Source organism: Sapajus apella, unplaced genomic scaffold (genome assembly GCF_009761245.1).
Source record: "Sapajus apella isolate SASKATOON/1434 unplaced genomic scaffold, GSC_monkey_1.0 scaffold87, whole genome shotgun sequence".
NCBI classification, from domain to species: domain Eukaryota; kingdom Metazoa; phylum Chordata; class Mammalia; order Primates; family Cebidae; genus Sapajus; species Sapajus apella.
Window position 1 is genome coordinate 1961782 of NW_022437027.1, and position 16583 is coordinate 1978364.

Sequence of the window (16583 nt, forward strand, 5' to 3'; positions counted from 1 at the left end):
CACTGCTTCTGCTTCAGTGTGTTCACAGCCTGTATAGCGATCCTGAGAATTTCTGGCAGGGGATTGAGGGTGGCAGCAAAGACAGGGAGTAAACAAGACTTTCCAGAATGTCAGCAGGCATCAACAATGTGGCAAGTGCTGTGTATGCGTATTAATTGGACATCACTAATCAGTTCATTCTCAAAGAAATGGCTTTCTGTTTAAGATGTGGTTACAGAGTGTTCATCACTTCATGTAGTGTCACTGCTCTAACGTCAGTGCACACAATGCTCTATGTCATTCCTATAGAGCGATTCAGCTCAACTTTGTCAGCACCAAACTTGATGTTATTCCACACTCCCTCCCAAAAAATAGAATTGACTCAAATGTTCCACTAAATTAGCTCTAGAGAGACAATGAATGCCTCGAGGCAAATAAATACAAAGAAGTATGAATCACACACTCGGTTGCTTTTCAGTGACTTACAGAAATGTAGGTAGGGAAAGGGCATTTACTTTTAAGGGTTTGAGTAGTTGGGGAAAAGAGTATTCTAAAGGGTATTGCAGTGTTCGCTCAAACCCTCTTCTCCCCCACCAAATTACCATGTTATCTGACACCCTCGATCTATTTGTGTCCTGGGTAACAGACAGTTTGACCAAGAGGTCACAGACTAGAGGGCTTGGGTGACTGGAAACAAGTTTGACAAGAAAGGAATCTGGGTGGGATGCCACCATGGAGGTGGAGAGAGGATGAGGCCACCATGGCTGGAGGAGCCTGGCAACCCAAAATCTGCTAGACCCTGCATTTACACAAAATGCCTTGTCAGGGAAGGGAATGGGAGATTAGGAATAGCTGTTAATACAACTTCATGGACGAGAGAAATTTAAGTTTCTTTCTCTATTTCTTTTCTTTACCTTCCCTTTATTTTCTACCTTCTTCTTGTCCTTCTTCCGCATCAGGTGACTCTCCCCAGAATTTTGGCTGCTCCTGAATTAAGCCCTGCTTATCCTCTCTTTTGAATTAAGGCTTCAGATCGTTTGTAGTGTTCACTTTTCCAGATATGATACATGTTTTATTCAGTCAATAGTCCACCTGTAAGCCACGTGTACTTGTGAATACTGAGTGCTTCTATGAACAATAAAAATTTCAGGTCGAATAAGTAAAGCATGCAATATTGCATACCTTAGCATTTCAGAGTGCAAGAAGGACTGTGCACACTCTTTAATAAAGCCCCACTGCATGCCAGAGACTCTGGGGGAGTGAGTGAGCAGAATTCTTTCACCCGGGCAATATGACCCTTGGCATTATAGCCACCAAAGTGGGAAATCTCCATTTAGTTTGCCATTCTCACTTTGAAAGCTCCTCCTCCCCTAAAACTGCCATCTGTGAACTTGTACACATTGTCAAATTTATGTGTCCCAAGAAAACACTGAAACAGTCCTTTGAAAAGTTTATGCGCTAAACTTTTCATGAAAACGCATTTGTTTTTCTTCTGCTAAATCCTCTTTTTATTGGCTCAGCAGAATTTTATTGTGGTTTCTCTTCCTTGTACAATTGAGAAACACCTTCATTATCATCCTGCAACTCGTTAGATTAGAACTTGGTTGAAACATATCTTTTACTCCACAGAAGAGCTGCCCTATTTCACCCTCCTTTGGCTCCTTCTTTTCCTTTCTAACTTCTTCCAAAATCTCACTTACAGGTAATTCTAATCTCATGACTCTGTTCCTTTTTACTTTTTCATTTTATTTCTGGCCATTTATTGTTCCCATACTTCCAAACTAACTTTCATCCATGTTACTCCTTTACCAATTACCATATGGGGTGTTTTATTATAAGTTAAGATTTTGTGGGTCATTTTTTTTAGCTTCTTGTGGTGGCTTGGCACAATACCTTGTAATGGAGTAGATGTTCAATAAATGCCTATTGATCAAATGTTACAAGTAAAATTTTTGTTCACAAAAACAAAAGTTTAAAGACATTAAAATCTATTGAATTGGCATAAATTAAATCTCAGATTAATTCTAATTAATTTCTAATCCTTTCCCCCAACAAACTAGACATGTAAAATAATTCTATAGCAGAAATTCCATCATAATGTTTTTAAACACTGCCAGCATCTTCCCTACATCAGAGCAGTTTTAGGATGATGAATCATGATCAGGGTTCATAAGATACTGAACAATTTTTGATATTTCCTAATGTGTTATTAAAATAAAGAAGTTTTTTAAAAATCTGGTTTGGGGAATATGTGTGGTAAGGGAAATACAAAAGGGTGGAAGACATATCAATGACAGAAGTTTCCAGCTCACAGTTGTCTAGTGTCATTTTACTAGTTAAGAGATTATCATGTCCAATTCTCCCTTCCTTTATGCTTTTTAAAATTTCACTGCTCACAATTTATAGTAAAATATAGTGTATCAAAATATATTATGGACAAAGTTATTATTTATCCTTATAGTTAGGGACAAAAAACCTAAGAAATTAAAAATATTAATTCAAAAACAACAGAAAAGACTTAACCCAGGCTGGGCATGGTGACTCATGCCTACAATCCCACCACTTTGGGAAGCCAAGGCAGGGGTTTGAGAGCAGTCTGACCAACATGGCAAAACCCCGTCTCTATTAAAAATACAAAAAATTAGCCAGGTGTGGTGGTGGGCACTTGTGATCCCAGCTACTTGGGAGGCTGAGGAAGGAGAATTGCTTGAACCCAGGAAGCAGAGGTTGCAGTGAGCCAAGATCTCACCTTTGCACTCCAGCCTAGCAAAACAAACAAACAAGCAAAAGAGAGAGAGACTTAACCCAACTGGACTTTGATTAGAATCACAGACCAAACAAATTATAGTTATTTTTATTTCTGCTCATTTTTGTCCAGTAGGCCTCACATATCTTTGATGAATTTATGAGTGGTAGAATATTCCTTAGAACACTGACCACATCCACATCTACTTTCCAGCTGTTACTTAAACAACAAAACTAAACACACTTCACCGCAAACAGTGGGAAGAATGGTGTTACCTTTGGTGAAACATCCATGGAGAATTTGGTAATTCTTAATATATACTGGGAAAAAAAAGTTTCACCTTATTGTGCTAAATAAATAAATAATGCATATATAAACAAACAAATAAATAAAATGGTCAATACTGGAATGGTAGAGAAATTTTAATGACTTTTAATTCAGTGGGTTTTGCAATGCCAGCAGAACTTTTGAAGACCCCAGTCTTTGGTGGAAAACCAGTAATGCTGGTCATGCTGTCTCTTAGTGGGCACTACAGGGAGGGGTAGATGGCTGTAGATTCCAGAAACCAAGGGGGAAGATAACTGGAAACTTACAAAAAGGTAACAGATTTGACACATTATTTTTGGTTGTCTCATTCACTATCATTTAAAAAATTGTCTACGCTTTCATAAAGCAATGGGTCAATATTATTTTCACAGTACTCTTAACATTTTTTTAACCTTTATTTTATTCATGACCTTTTCCAAATATAACAATATAGGGTGATGCAGAAGATAGTTTGTTGAGTACTTTCTATGAGCCAGGAACTGTGCCAGCACTTTTTATACATTAATGTTATCTCAATCAGTTCTCACAACAACCCTATAAAGTAGATAATATTATTTCCTTATTTGACAGGTGAGAAAACTGATTCTCAGAAGTAAGTTGCCTCAGACTGCCTGGGTAATGAATGTCAGAGTCAGAGCTAGCATAGGACTCAAATTAGGTACAAAATGACAAGACCAAAGAATTGCTAGTCTTCTTCATCACGTTCTGCTGATGTGATTAGAAAGTATCACTCATAAATTGAAAGTGCTTTGAAAGTAATATTCCCTAGTTATGAGATGGATAGTGTTTGAGAAAGATGGAGATCACAGTAACTGAGCCAATCAAAGGTAGAGTTGTTTCACTCTTTCACATGTGTTTCAGAGCACATTTCCTACCCTAAAGCAATGGACAACTTGTCAAGGCAGTTCAATATGTGACATTTTATATATGATAGGAAAAGCAGCCAACGTGCTGATATTAAAAAAAGAAATATATATATACATATATACACATGCCTCCTTTATATATATACATATAAATACAAAAATATATACATATATCCATATGTGTGTTTGTGTGCATATATATATACACACACATATCAGTTGGCATACGATCAAATGAATTTTTCCCTGGTGCTGTACATTATGACTTGCTCACTCCTTTCTTGCTTCTCTCCACCCCCATTGACCCTTTTGAGGCTAACTCTAGACCTCAGCTTAGACATCTCTACTTTAATAAAGGCCTCCCTGACACTCTGGCATTGGGTTAGGTCAATGCGTCCTTCCTGTGTGCTTCCATAACCATATCAAAGCACCTAACACACTTTTTATGAACTTAACACATTTGAAGATTAGATCGGTAGTTTTCTAGCATCTCACAGCTTGCCTATTGTGCTATTTTTGCATGATTAGATCCAGATTATTTATATTTCATGATATTCAGTATATCATCGTGCTGCTATGTTCTTACAGCATCATATCAGGAGGCACACAAATTCAATACTTGATTATGTTAATTCATTACTTAAGGTGGTGTCTGCTTCATTAGTTTAATGTTTAAAGTATTTAATATCTTCTCTATCAACATTATACTTTTTCCATTGTAATTAGTATTTCATGAGCAGCTTTATGGTGAGAAATTGAAACCTCCTGCCAACAGCCATGTGAATGAGCTTGGAAGCAGATTCTCCAGGTCTTCAAATAACTGCAGCCCTGGAGAACAACTTAAATGCAACCTCCTGAGAGTCTCCAAGTAAGAGCTACCCAACTAAACTGCTGCGACATTCTTCAACCTCAAAACTGGGATGAGATGACAAATATTTATTTTTTTTAAATGCTAAGTTTTGGGGCAATCTGTTGCTTTGCAATAACTAATACACTCCCTACATTCTGTATTCCAAAATTTTTCATCACTTTTCATCTATTACAGTCTCTCTCCTTCTTTGCACTTGGAGGTTTATTTTATTTTTTCTTTTATGTTGCCATTTTAATAGCACTTTGGGGAAAATAGAGAGACACAAACATAGTCAATTCACCAAATTTTGCTTGAAGTTCAAGGAAGTAAATCTTAAGTGCAGATTTGGAGGAGGGAAGGAATAGGACTTAGAAATGCTGTGTAAGAAAAATATTTGAGCCAGAAAAAAATTGAAATAAACACTAAGAGGCAAAGAAAACCATTTTATGGAAAATCAAAAGCAATTGAAAAAGATACCTTTATTTCACATTTAATTAATATGATTCCGATTTTTAAGAATATGATCTTAGAAATACTTATTTTGTCTGCCCAACACCTCTCCCCTTTCTGGAAACAGAACTATCCTTTTTGGGGGAAATGTGATTTTCTTATTTCTCGTACCATATTGTTCTAATGCACGCTGCCAATTATAGAACTGATCTCTTTGTCCACAAGAGTAGGCATGTGAGCTTGGCTGCCTTTTGGGTCCTTCCACAGGAATCTTCAAATGAACATTTCAAAAAAAGAAGCCTCCTTTTCATGATGAAGAGATGAGTTGTCAAAAGCCAGGTTCTCCAGGGCAGAAGATTTCAAGAGAAGCACAAATGAGAGTTGGAGGGAGAGAGAGTCCTGCTGGTGTCTGTTACTATGACCCTTGAGGTCCAGTTAAATGCCCTTCTTGAGATTTTGCTATTCCGGTCATCATATTTCCCGTTTTGCCTAAGGTGGTTCAAATTGGATTTCTGTCACTTGGAAAATACTTCCTGATTCAATGGACCAGAGATCTCTCCCCCTCCCATGAATAATCTTCTCCCTTAGAGAGACAGAGAAAAAAAAAAAAAAAGTACCTTTGAAGCCAGGATTTGAGATAGTGTTTTGGGATCCTCAGATGCTCATGTGTAAGTAGAAAAATTTCATCTTCTAATGGTCCTCTACTAACATCGACTGGGAATTATTGCGGGAGTGAGGAAGGAGAGTTGTGTACACACACACACACCTATTAAGCTTTTTTGCCAACACAATAATATTTATTGAAGTTCTATTATGTTTCAGGCACTTTCATAAACAGCTGCTCTACATTAGTCCAAGACACAGGATTTTCACACTGTTCCTAATTATAGATGAGATGATATCTTTAAAATAAAAGATGTTAAATATTTGTCTTTACAAAATATAAACGTTATGAGTAAAGATTATGTGCACCTTTCTACCCTTTCTCCAAGTTTAACCTACCACCATTTGGAGGTTTCTTTTGCTTTTATAACACAAGTTTATCCTCAAAAAATGAAATAGAATTTCAAATGCAAATACCATTTTAGTATTACTACTAGAATGACTTGTTTCTAAAGACATTTTTGAGAAAGATGATTAAAAATAAACAAAAAATTTGAATCAAACTGTAACTAAATAGCGTGACTTGCCTTGAAATTCTAGCTTTATTCATATAAGTTTGCGTCCTCAAAAGAAGCAGACTGAAAACAAGTCAGCCCAAATCCATATAAACAGATTTAGGTTAGGGAGAGCAGTGATGTTAAGGGCATTAATTCCAGCTTTGATTATTACTTTGAAACTTGGACAAACAGTGTTTGTCCAGTAATTTCTCATGTATTTGTTTCCCTCTTAGTCTTCCTGACAGAGATGGTTACAACAGCCTAGAGCACTCCTCTGAAGAGATATCCATACTGGTAAAGGTAGCAACTTTTCATTTTTGCAGTGGGTGGTCCATCACAAAAATTCCCCAGTGGCTGAGAATCTGAAGCCTACTCAGGCCTCCCATAAGCTTCAGTATTTAAACATTGTTAGATGTAATTTAAGATGTGAAGTATTAGAACTAACAATAGGTAATTGGATTTTTCCAATTTTCCCATCAGAAAATATTAAGGAATTCCCAGCATATTCTGTTGTTAAGACGATGACACAATCTGTGTCAAAAATTAAATTTCTTCCCACTCACTTTAAAAAATGCAATACCTTACTTCCTTACTCTACTCTGCCATTTCTATCCTATTATATGTCTTTTTAATTGTTAAATACACATGCATATTTAAGATGTATCAAAATTAATTATATGTTTTTGTTTTCTAAATTATTTAATTAAAAAGTTGTTGAACACTATTGCAAGGTTCAGTGCTAGGCACAATAGAGGATAGGAAAATAATAATTATTTATTAAGTGTTTTGGCCAAGTGTGGTGGCTCATGGCTGTAATCTCAGCACTTTGCAAGACTGAGGTGGGTGGATCACTTGAGCCCAGGAGTTCAAGATCAGCCTGGGCAACCTGGCAAAACCCAGTCTACAAAAATCAGCCAGGCATTGTAGTACATGCCTTACTCTGGAGGCTGAGGTGGAAGGATCACCTGAGCCCGCGATATCAAGGCTGCAGTGAACTGTGATTGTGCCACTGCACTTCAGCCTGGGTGGCAGAGCAAAATCCTGTCTCAAAAAAAAAAAAAGTTCAAGACCAGCCTGGTCAACATGACAAACCCTGTCTCTACTAAAAAAAAAATACAAAAATTAGCTAGACATGGTGGCATGTGCCTGTAGTCCCAGATACTCAAGAGGCTGAGACAGGAGAATCACTTGAACCCAGCTCACTTGCAGTGAGCTGAGATCATACCACTGCACTCCAGCCTGGCAGTGGTTGGACAGAGTGAGGCTCTGTCTCAAAAAGATAATAATTATAATAAACAAAAAAAAAATCCAGCAGTGTTTTGTACCCAATTTATATCTCATTTAATTCTGACAACAAACCCATAAAATAGGCATTGTTATTCTCATTTTACTAATGAGGAACTTGAGGTAGCAAGAGATTAATTTGTCCAAGATCATTCAGTTATGAACTGGTAAAATCGAATTTAAATCTGAGATCATTTGGCCTCTAAAGGTTTTTCCCTTAACCACACTATACCGTGTTCCTACACAGCACGGTCAAACCAATGTATAATACTTACCCAACTCATTTCATGATGATTTCAACTCATGAAGAACCACTTTTAAGTAAGGCAAATGTGTTAACTACTACACGTGGAACAATAATCTATGCTCTCAGGAAGCTTAAAATACACAAGAAGAGATAAATTATGTAAGCAAATAACTGACATTTAAGTTAGAATTCAATGAATACCTTAGGAGTGGTACAAAGTATGATGGACTTTCAGAAAAGATTGAGAATACTTCTACCTGGGAGGATCAAGGCATCATGTTTGACATTTCTCTTGATTTTGGCTTTGAAAGATGGGAGGGGGTTTTAATAAAAGCATCGGAAAATTATTTCAGGCAAAGTAAAAAGCATAGTAAAGACTTGATGGTAGGCCTGGCACAGTGGCTCACTTCTATAATCCCAGCACTTTGGGAGGCTGAGGTGGGAAGATCACTTGAGCCCAGAAGTTTGAGACCAGCCTGGGCAACATGGCAAAACCTCGTCTCTTCAAAAAATACAAAAATTAGCCAGGCATGTTGGCGTGCCTGTAATCTCAGCTACTCTGGAAGCTGAAGTGAGAGGATCGCTTGAGCCTGGGAGGCAGAGGTTGCAGTGAGTCCAGATCACACCAGTGCGCTCCAGTCTTGGCAGCAGAGTGAGACCCTGTCTCAAACAAAAAAGGAGAAAAGAAAAAAAGAAGGAGACTTGATGGTAGATGTGGGATGAGTTTGGTGAACCAAGAATAATCCAGTGTGAAGTAACAGTGGAAGATAAGTCTGAAGCTAAACTGCGGCTAGAATGTGGCTGACATAGAAAACTAGGCCAAGAAGTTTAAAGTTTACTGTGTAGGCAGTGAGAAGATAGGATTTCTACTGGGGTTCTGAGCAGTGAATGAATGGAAAGATGCTGTGCTTTAGTGAGTTAATGGGTCAAAGATATGTGGCCAGATGAACTACAACAAGAAGTAAACCAAAGGGTTTAAACTGGGGATTATGGTAGAGAAAAAAGAAGACAAATCAGAGGAAGACCGCCAAAAGACTAATGGATGAGAGCGTTTAGAGAAAGAACAAGTAACTTCAAGTTTTTTAATATATGTGACTGACTGAATGAGAAGGTTATTAGCAAAACTTAGAAATGCTATTTATTTGAAGAGGAGTTGCTTAAGTTGGATGAACAAGAAAGGGCATCAGTCATGGCAAAGCAGGTAAAAAGAAACAAAGTTTTGGAATCCCAGCATCAGGAAGCCTAGGTGTTTGGTAAAGAACGAAGCAATCAACATGTTCATCTAAGACTGACCTTACTGAGAGATCAAGTAATTACAATTATTATGGTTTGCAAGGCAGCCAGAAGCTTGCCCCAAACTTTTCTTTTATTTGTCAACTTTATCAGGAAATATACACCATTAGATAGTCTGTTATGGATTAAGGCATTGACAACAAATGTTCCCTAAATTTTATTAGAATGTCCAACTTCTTCCTTATCAGAAATAGTCAAAGTCTGATCATATAGTTGGAGATTTAAAAATACTCCCAGTTTGGAACAACGGGGGCATACTTAGGGTGTCAAGGGAAGGTTTCTTGGGGCAGAAGGAATTGGATACTGACATGGTTTGGCTGTATCCCCACCCGAATCTCATTTTGAATTCCAGCATATTGTGGGAGGGACCCAGTAGGAGGTAACTGAATCAGGGGGGCAATTCTTTCCCATGCTATTCTTGTGATAGTGAAAAAGTCTCATGAGATCTGATAGTTTTAAAAAGGGGAGTTTTCCTGCACATGCTCTCTCTCTTTCTTTGCCTGCTGCCATCCATGTAAGACATGACTTGTTCCTCCTTGCCTTCTGCCATGATCGTGAGGCCTCCCCAGCAATGTGGAACTGACCATTAAATCTCTTTCTTTTGTAAACTGCCCGATGTTGGGTATGTCTTTATCAGCAGCATGAAAACTAATACAGATACCAAGAAACTTGAAGGCATAATCTGTCAATAATTTATTAACCAATTCACCAATTAAGAAATATTCGTTAACAATCTACTGGAAATAACACACCTTGCTAAATCCAAGGGAAGAAAACAACAACAACAACATTGTCTCTATTCTTTGTTTTTGAGGCATAGTCTTGCTCTGTTGCCCAGGCTGTAGAGTAGTGGAATGATCTCAGCTCACTGCAATCTCCACCTCCCAAGTACAAGCAATTCTTCTGCCTCAGCCTCCTGAGTAGCTGGGACTACAGGTATGTACCACCACACCTGGCTAATTTTGTATTTTTAGCAGAGACAGGGTTTCACCATGTTGGCCAGGTTGGTCTTGAACTTCTGACCTCATAATCCACCTGCCTTGGCCTCCCAAAGTACTGGGATTACAGGCATGTGCCACTGAGCCCAGCTGGTCTCTATTTTTGATGACTTTATCCTACCTCATAATTTTGCCTGAGGCTAGTATTTTGTGTGCAACTCTGGCAATTCAATTTTAACTTTCAGTTTTCCAAATTAGAAAATTTAGAACTTATAATTTTTACTATTCACTTCTTAAGGGTTTTGTCAGTATAATTAATCCAGCCTTAAAAAAAAAAATTAGAGTTCCTGATGAACGTGGAGTTGCCCACTGCTTAGTATACTATATTATCATAGTGCATGGGGGAACTGGACTCCTATTTATATCTAACAAAAAAGTGAACTAAGCGTGTGTGTCATTTCTATAATGGTGCTGGTAAAGATGTATGTACTTATTTGATGAACTTTTCAAGTGTATATAGGCCTAGAGACACAAGTGTTTAGCAACATTTTCATCAGTAAATTAGATTTCAAAAATTTTATAACTTAGCATGCTTAATAATTCAAAAGCTCAAGAGTGTTGTTGATATGACAGAAGTAAAATTCAAAAAAATCTGAAGTTGAAATACAGAACTGAAACTACAATAAAAACTTAATGATAGATATGAGTACAGTTTAAGTTTGAAAAAATCAATTAACTTGAACCCAGGAGGTGGAGGTTGTGGTGAACCAAGATTGCACCATTGCACTCCAGCCTGGGTAACAAGAGAGAAACTCTGTCTTAAAAAAAAAAAAAAAAAAAAAAAAAAACAATTAATACCAAAAGGGATGAAGCTAGCTTAATAGAAGCATCTGTAAATTAAATTATCAGGGACTTCAGTGGATATGGCAGCCAGCCTTCACAATGGCCTCAATGATTTCAGGCTCCTATACTTCACATTCTCTTGCAATGTCATGCCCCACCCCCTCTCCAGTGAATAAAGTTCCCCTATGTAGCTAACAGAATATTGTGGAAATAATGATGTGTGGCATTAAAGGACAGCACATAAAAGATACAGCAACTTTTGCCTTGCTTTCTTTTTGATCACCTCTCTGAGGGAGGTAGCTGCCATGTCATGAAGCAGCTCCAAGAGGATAGTAAGGAACTGAGGCTCACATGGTAGGGAACTGAGGCTGCCTGTGAACAGTCATCATGAACTCACCTGCCATGTGAGGGACATCTTGGAAGCAGAATTTATAGCCACAGTCAAATTTTTAGATGGCTGCAATTTCAGGCAATATCTTGAATCCAAACTCAGGAGAGACCCTGACCCATTTAGCTGAGCAGCTCTCAAATTCAGGAATGAGATAATAAATGACTATTGTTGTTATGAGTCATCAAGTTTTGTGATTATATGCTACATATCAATAGATAAGTAATACATTTGGAAGGAGTTGCTGCTATTTTAACAAATTTTAAATATATAGGAGAGGCACAGGAGTTAGGCAATGGCAGAAACTAAAAGATGTTGAAGGGGGTGTTAGTGAAAGCTGAAATGTCTTCAATAGACTATTAATAATAAGCCTGAAGTTTTTAGGGAGGCTTCTGCTGAGGAAAACATTAACAGAAACTGGAGGAAAGGGGGATAGTTTTAATATAGTGGCAGAAAGTTAAGCAACACAGTTACCTGAAATACTGTGGAACTGGATATTGTATAAAATGGATGATCTAGGTAGAAAATTTCCAGTCAAAGTTTGGAAGGTACTTCTTGCTGTTTATAGTAAAATGTGAGATAGAAGAAGATAAGCTAAAGGACAGGTTGTCAAACCAAAAGAAGCTGAGACTTGTTAGTCTTGAAAATTGCTAGCCTCTCAAGATGGGAAACAATCCTAAAATAAAGAAATGGTTTCTTTACAAAGATCAAACCCAGGCATTGCCAGATGTCAGACTACCATGGTGTAAAAATGAAGCTGAGGATATGATTGTAAAGTCCTTTGCTAAGACCTTAGAAAGATCTAAGGTTGTACCTCAGAGAACCGTTCAGTCATATTAGAGCTTCTGAGAGGCTTAAGAATAAACTCAGCACAGACTCTGAATATAGAAGAGCTTATCTCAAACAGATTTGTGGTTGTCGCTTTTGTATAATGGAATTTACTCCAGTAAGATTCACAGGAGACCCACAACCTTTTTAAGAGTATTTAACTGTTGGAAACATCAACAGGTTGGACTAAGAGAACAAAAGAAAAGATGCTTTTGTACCTCCAAATTTCTACTGGCAGGAACCAGACTAGGAAAAATACACAGCTGCAAACATAGGGTACCTTTTATGGAAATATAAATTGGCTCAGAAAATAGAACCAAAACTTCAAAGGTCTAAGCCAAGAGTCATAGACAATCATTCCCAGGAAGCAGCAGGAATGAGTACTAGTGAAAAGTATCTAACATTTGCCTAGCCAGATTTCAAAATTGCTATGGATCAGTTGCTATTATATGCCTTTTGTTTTTTACACTTTGAACAGGAGTGTCTTTAGTGGTTACCTTATTTATGTCCCATCATTGTATATTAGGTGTGTATGTGGGTAAAGAGGAGCATATTTTTTATCTCTTTAGTTCACAGATGTTTAGATCAAGGAATTTCTCTCAAGGAGCTATATTCAAGGAACCACACTCAAAAAGCCTTATTCACATTTGGGTATGGTTGAGATGGCAAGATTGTAGACTTTGAGATTATGCTGTAATGGAATGAGATTTTTGATGTCCTTGAGAACATGTAAGTATTCTTTTCATGTGGGATGGACATTAGTCACTGGGGAATAGAGGATAGACTCTAATGCCAACTTCTAAGATGACCTCCTGGTAATCCCTGCTTTCTGGTACTCATGCTCCTGTGTAGCCCCCTCCCATACTGAATAAAGCTGACCTGTGCACCAATAGTGTATTATGTTAATGCCAATGTGTGATTTCAAAGGCTAGCACATAAAAGATCTTGTGGCTTGGATCTCTCTCTTTGTCTCTCTCAGATAACTCATTTTGGGAGAAGACAACTGTCATACCATGTCATGAAGATACTCATGCAGTCCTATGGAGAAGTTCATTGGTAAGAAACTAAGCTGGAATAAACTTGACAGACATGTGACTGAGCCATCTTAGAAGCAGACCTTCAGCCTCAGACAACTTTCAAAGGATTGTAGCCCTAGCTGAGATATCAACCACAATCTCACGAAAGAATCTCATGATTCTGAACCAGAGCCATCCAGCCAAGCTGTTCCCAAATTCCTGAGCCACAGAGACTGTGTGAGATAATAAATGTTTATTGTTGTTCTCAGCCACTACGTTTCTAAATTATTTTTTATTTATTTTTAGACATAAGGTCTCACTTTGTTGCCCAAGCTGGGGTGAAGTGGCTATTCACAGGTGTGATTGTAGCAAACTACAGCCTTGAACTCCTGGGCTCAATTGATCCTCTCCCCTCAGCCTCCCAAATAGCTATGACTACAGACATGCACCATACACCAGGCTAAATTTTGGGGTAACTTGTTATGCAGCAATCTCAATATGAGGCAATGGTAAGACATTACTGCTTAAAAATGTTATGTGTTTTTTTGGCTGCATCAATTGAATAAAGGTTCCGTATCATCTATTAAGAGTCCACTTCTAGACTTACACCAATGTAGGATATTGTTTATAGCTTGAGTCATATAATTTGACAGGCATTGGTAAAGATATTGAGAGCACTAAAGTACTATCCATATGGTGAAAACAACAAAATATAACATAAAAAGTGCTTCAGTCAACTGGTGATGTTTAACCTTGAGTAGACTAAGGAATGACACAGTATCCATACAAGTATTTAAAGCTGTAGTGTAGGGAAGATATAACAGATTTGTTCTGAATATCCTGTGTTCCTTCAAAGCAGAGAAAAAGAACAAAAGACTTAATGTTGTAGAATGGGTAGATCCCAACAAAATATGTGGAAGCACTTTTTTTTGATGCTTCATTCTTTAACAAAATAATGATGTCCACATTGGAAAAGTTGAAACATAAGCAAGATTACCCTGATAAAAAAAGGTAGTTCAGAAATCTCCTAGACTGCAATGTTGAATAAACTTTACAAATGGCCATAAGGCTGCTTCCCCGTTTGATCTAAGGCACACTTAGTTTACTACAATAATCCAGCAAATTTAGAGGCACTCCCTTGCCCAAACCTCCAAAGCCTTGTAGAAGGACCATCTTAGGTGACACAGTGGACTTTCTACAGATCCATGGAATGTAATGTAAGTGTTTTTCCAGTTAACACCATCATCTAGATACAAAGCAGAAAGACCAAAAGACCACTACAGAGGAAGATACTGCTTATTAGTATTTGGTCTAAAGATTTTTTTAAAAGGCTTTTCAAGGATAAATGTATTTTTTGAAGCTAAGATTCAGATTCAGCTTTGGCTTCATTTTAAATAAATACACTCTGGATTAGAATGATTTCTAAAATCTAAAGCTAACTTACATATCACAAAGTACAAAGAAGATAAGCACAAATCATTTTCTTTACTGAGAATCATTTCATTAATACTGTTAGAGGCTTTTCAGGAGGGTCCATTATATGCCATACATGTGCTAAACTTTCAGTCAGTAAACCAAACTTACATAATTATTCTTCTTTTTTTTCTTCTTCTTTCTCTTCATCATAATTATTCTCCTCCTTCTCCTTCTCCTTCTCCTCCTTCTCCTTTTCCTCCTTCTCTTTCTCCTTCTCCTTCTTCTTGTCTTGTTCTGTCACCCAAGCTGGAATACAAGGGCACAATCATGGCTCAATGCAGCCTTGAACTCCTGAGCTCAAGTGATCCTCCCACCTCAGCCTCCTGAGTAGCTGAGACTACAAGCACATGCCACCACGCCAGCTACTTTTTAATTTTTTGTAGAGATGAGGTCACTATGTTGCTCAGGCTGGTCTGGAACACCTAAGCTCAAGCTATCCTCCTGCCTCAACCTCCCAAAGTGCTGGGATTACAGGCATAAACCACCATTCCCGGCAAGATTTTTTTTTTTTTTTTTGAGATAGGATTTCCCTCTGTCGAGCAGGCTGGAGTTTAGTGGCATAATCTTGGCTCACTGCAACCTCCACCTCCCAGGTTCAAGTCAACCTCCTGCCTCAGCCTATAGCTGGAACTACAGGCATATGCCACCATGCCCAGTTAATTTTTTTCTTTTTTGAGATGAGATTTCACCATGTTGCCCAGGCTGGTCTCAAACTCCTGAGCACAAGAAATTTGCCTGCCTCAGCCTCCCAAAGTGCTGGGATTACAGACATGAGCCACCACACTTGGCCTCTGGCAGGATGTTAAAATCTTAATTATCTATGTAATACTCAGAATTTTGGGGTCCCTTAAAAAATAGTTATTTTTTTTTCTTGAATAATAAAAAGAATTAGAAAAGATGAGTTCATACCCTAATTCTTAAAAACAACTTAGAAATTATTGTAGGGATAATATAAAAACAATTCTTTATTAGATAATTGTATTAGTCCATTCTCACACTGCTATAAAAAACTACCTGAGACTGGGTAATCTATGAAAAAAAATAGATTTAATTGACTCATGTTTCTACAGGCTTAACAGGAAATATGACTGGAAGGCCTCAGGAAACTTACAATCATGGCAGAAAATGAAAGGGAAGCAAGCATGTCTTACCATGGCAGAGCAGGGGGAAGACAGTGATAGGGGAGGTGCTATGCACTTTCAAACAACCAGATCTCGTGAGAACTTCATCACAAGAACAGTAAGGGGAAAGTCAACCCCTATGATTCTATCACCTCCCATGAGGCCCCTCCTTTAACATGTGGGAATCACAATTAAAGATTAAACATGAGATTTGGTTGGTCACAGGACCAAAGCTATTCAATAATTTTGCCTAAAGTAATAATATTTCCTTAAATAGAAATGGGGAAAATAAAGCCATAGTATTTTGCTAGTTGTCTTTGAAGTTAAGACTATTTTCTTGTTTTTACCACATACAAACTGGGTTTAACATTTATGTCGAACATATATAAATGTTATACAAACATGTATGTGTTATCTATTGCGCTTTGAAGATGAAGAGCCTGGTAATTGTAAAATATGTTTTAATGGTTTCATTTTTCAAATTTATTAAGACATTAATCGTATTTTCAGTAGAATGACATATATGAAAATGCTGACTTTAAGTCTGAAGTTAACTTTTTTTTGACATTATAGAGCCCCAGTGTTCTGAGCTCTTTCCCCAAGAGCCTGGCCCATATAAAAGCCCATTTTTCCATTGCTGTCTTGAAAAAAACTTATATCCAGAACTTTTTCTTATCATTGCTTCTTGAGGCTAATCCTTATTTGTCCATCATCTTTCTTTTTGTTTTATATTGCTAATATAGATTAAGGACAAAAAATATAAAGCAATGT

General features: G+C 37.5%; 1 long non-coding RNA gene across 3 annotated transcripts; it reads left to right on the plus strand.

The window, feature by feature from the left end:
- Positions 1 to 16124, plus strand: LOC116534400. 3 transcript variants are annotated; one of them, XR_004261697.1, is made up of 6 exons: positions 1 to 142; positions 3188 to 3324; positions 4694 to 5647; positions 6612 to 6678; positions 13179 to 13290; positions 15762 to 16124. It is a non-coding gene; the product is annotated as an uncharacterized LOC116534400 (long non-coding RNA). The 3 variants fall into 3 exon arrangements; XR_004261696.1 differs by lacking the exon at positions 15762 to 16124 and having other exon boundaries at positions 13179 to 13483; XR_004261698.1 differs by lacking the exons at positions 6612 to 6678; positions 15762 to 16124 and having other exon boundaries at positions 13179 to 13483.
- The last annotated feature ends 459 nt before the right edge of the window (positions 16125 to 16583 follow it).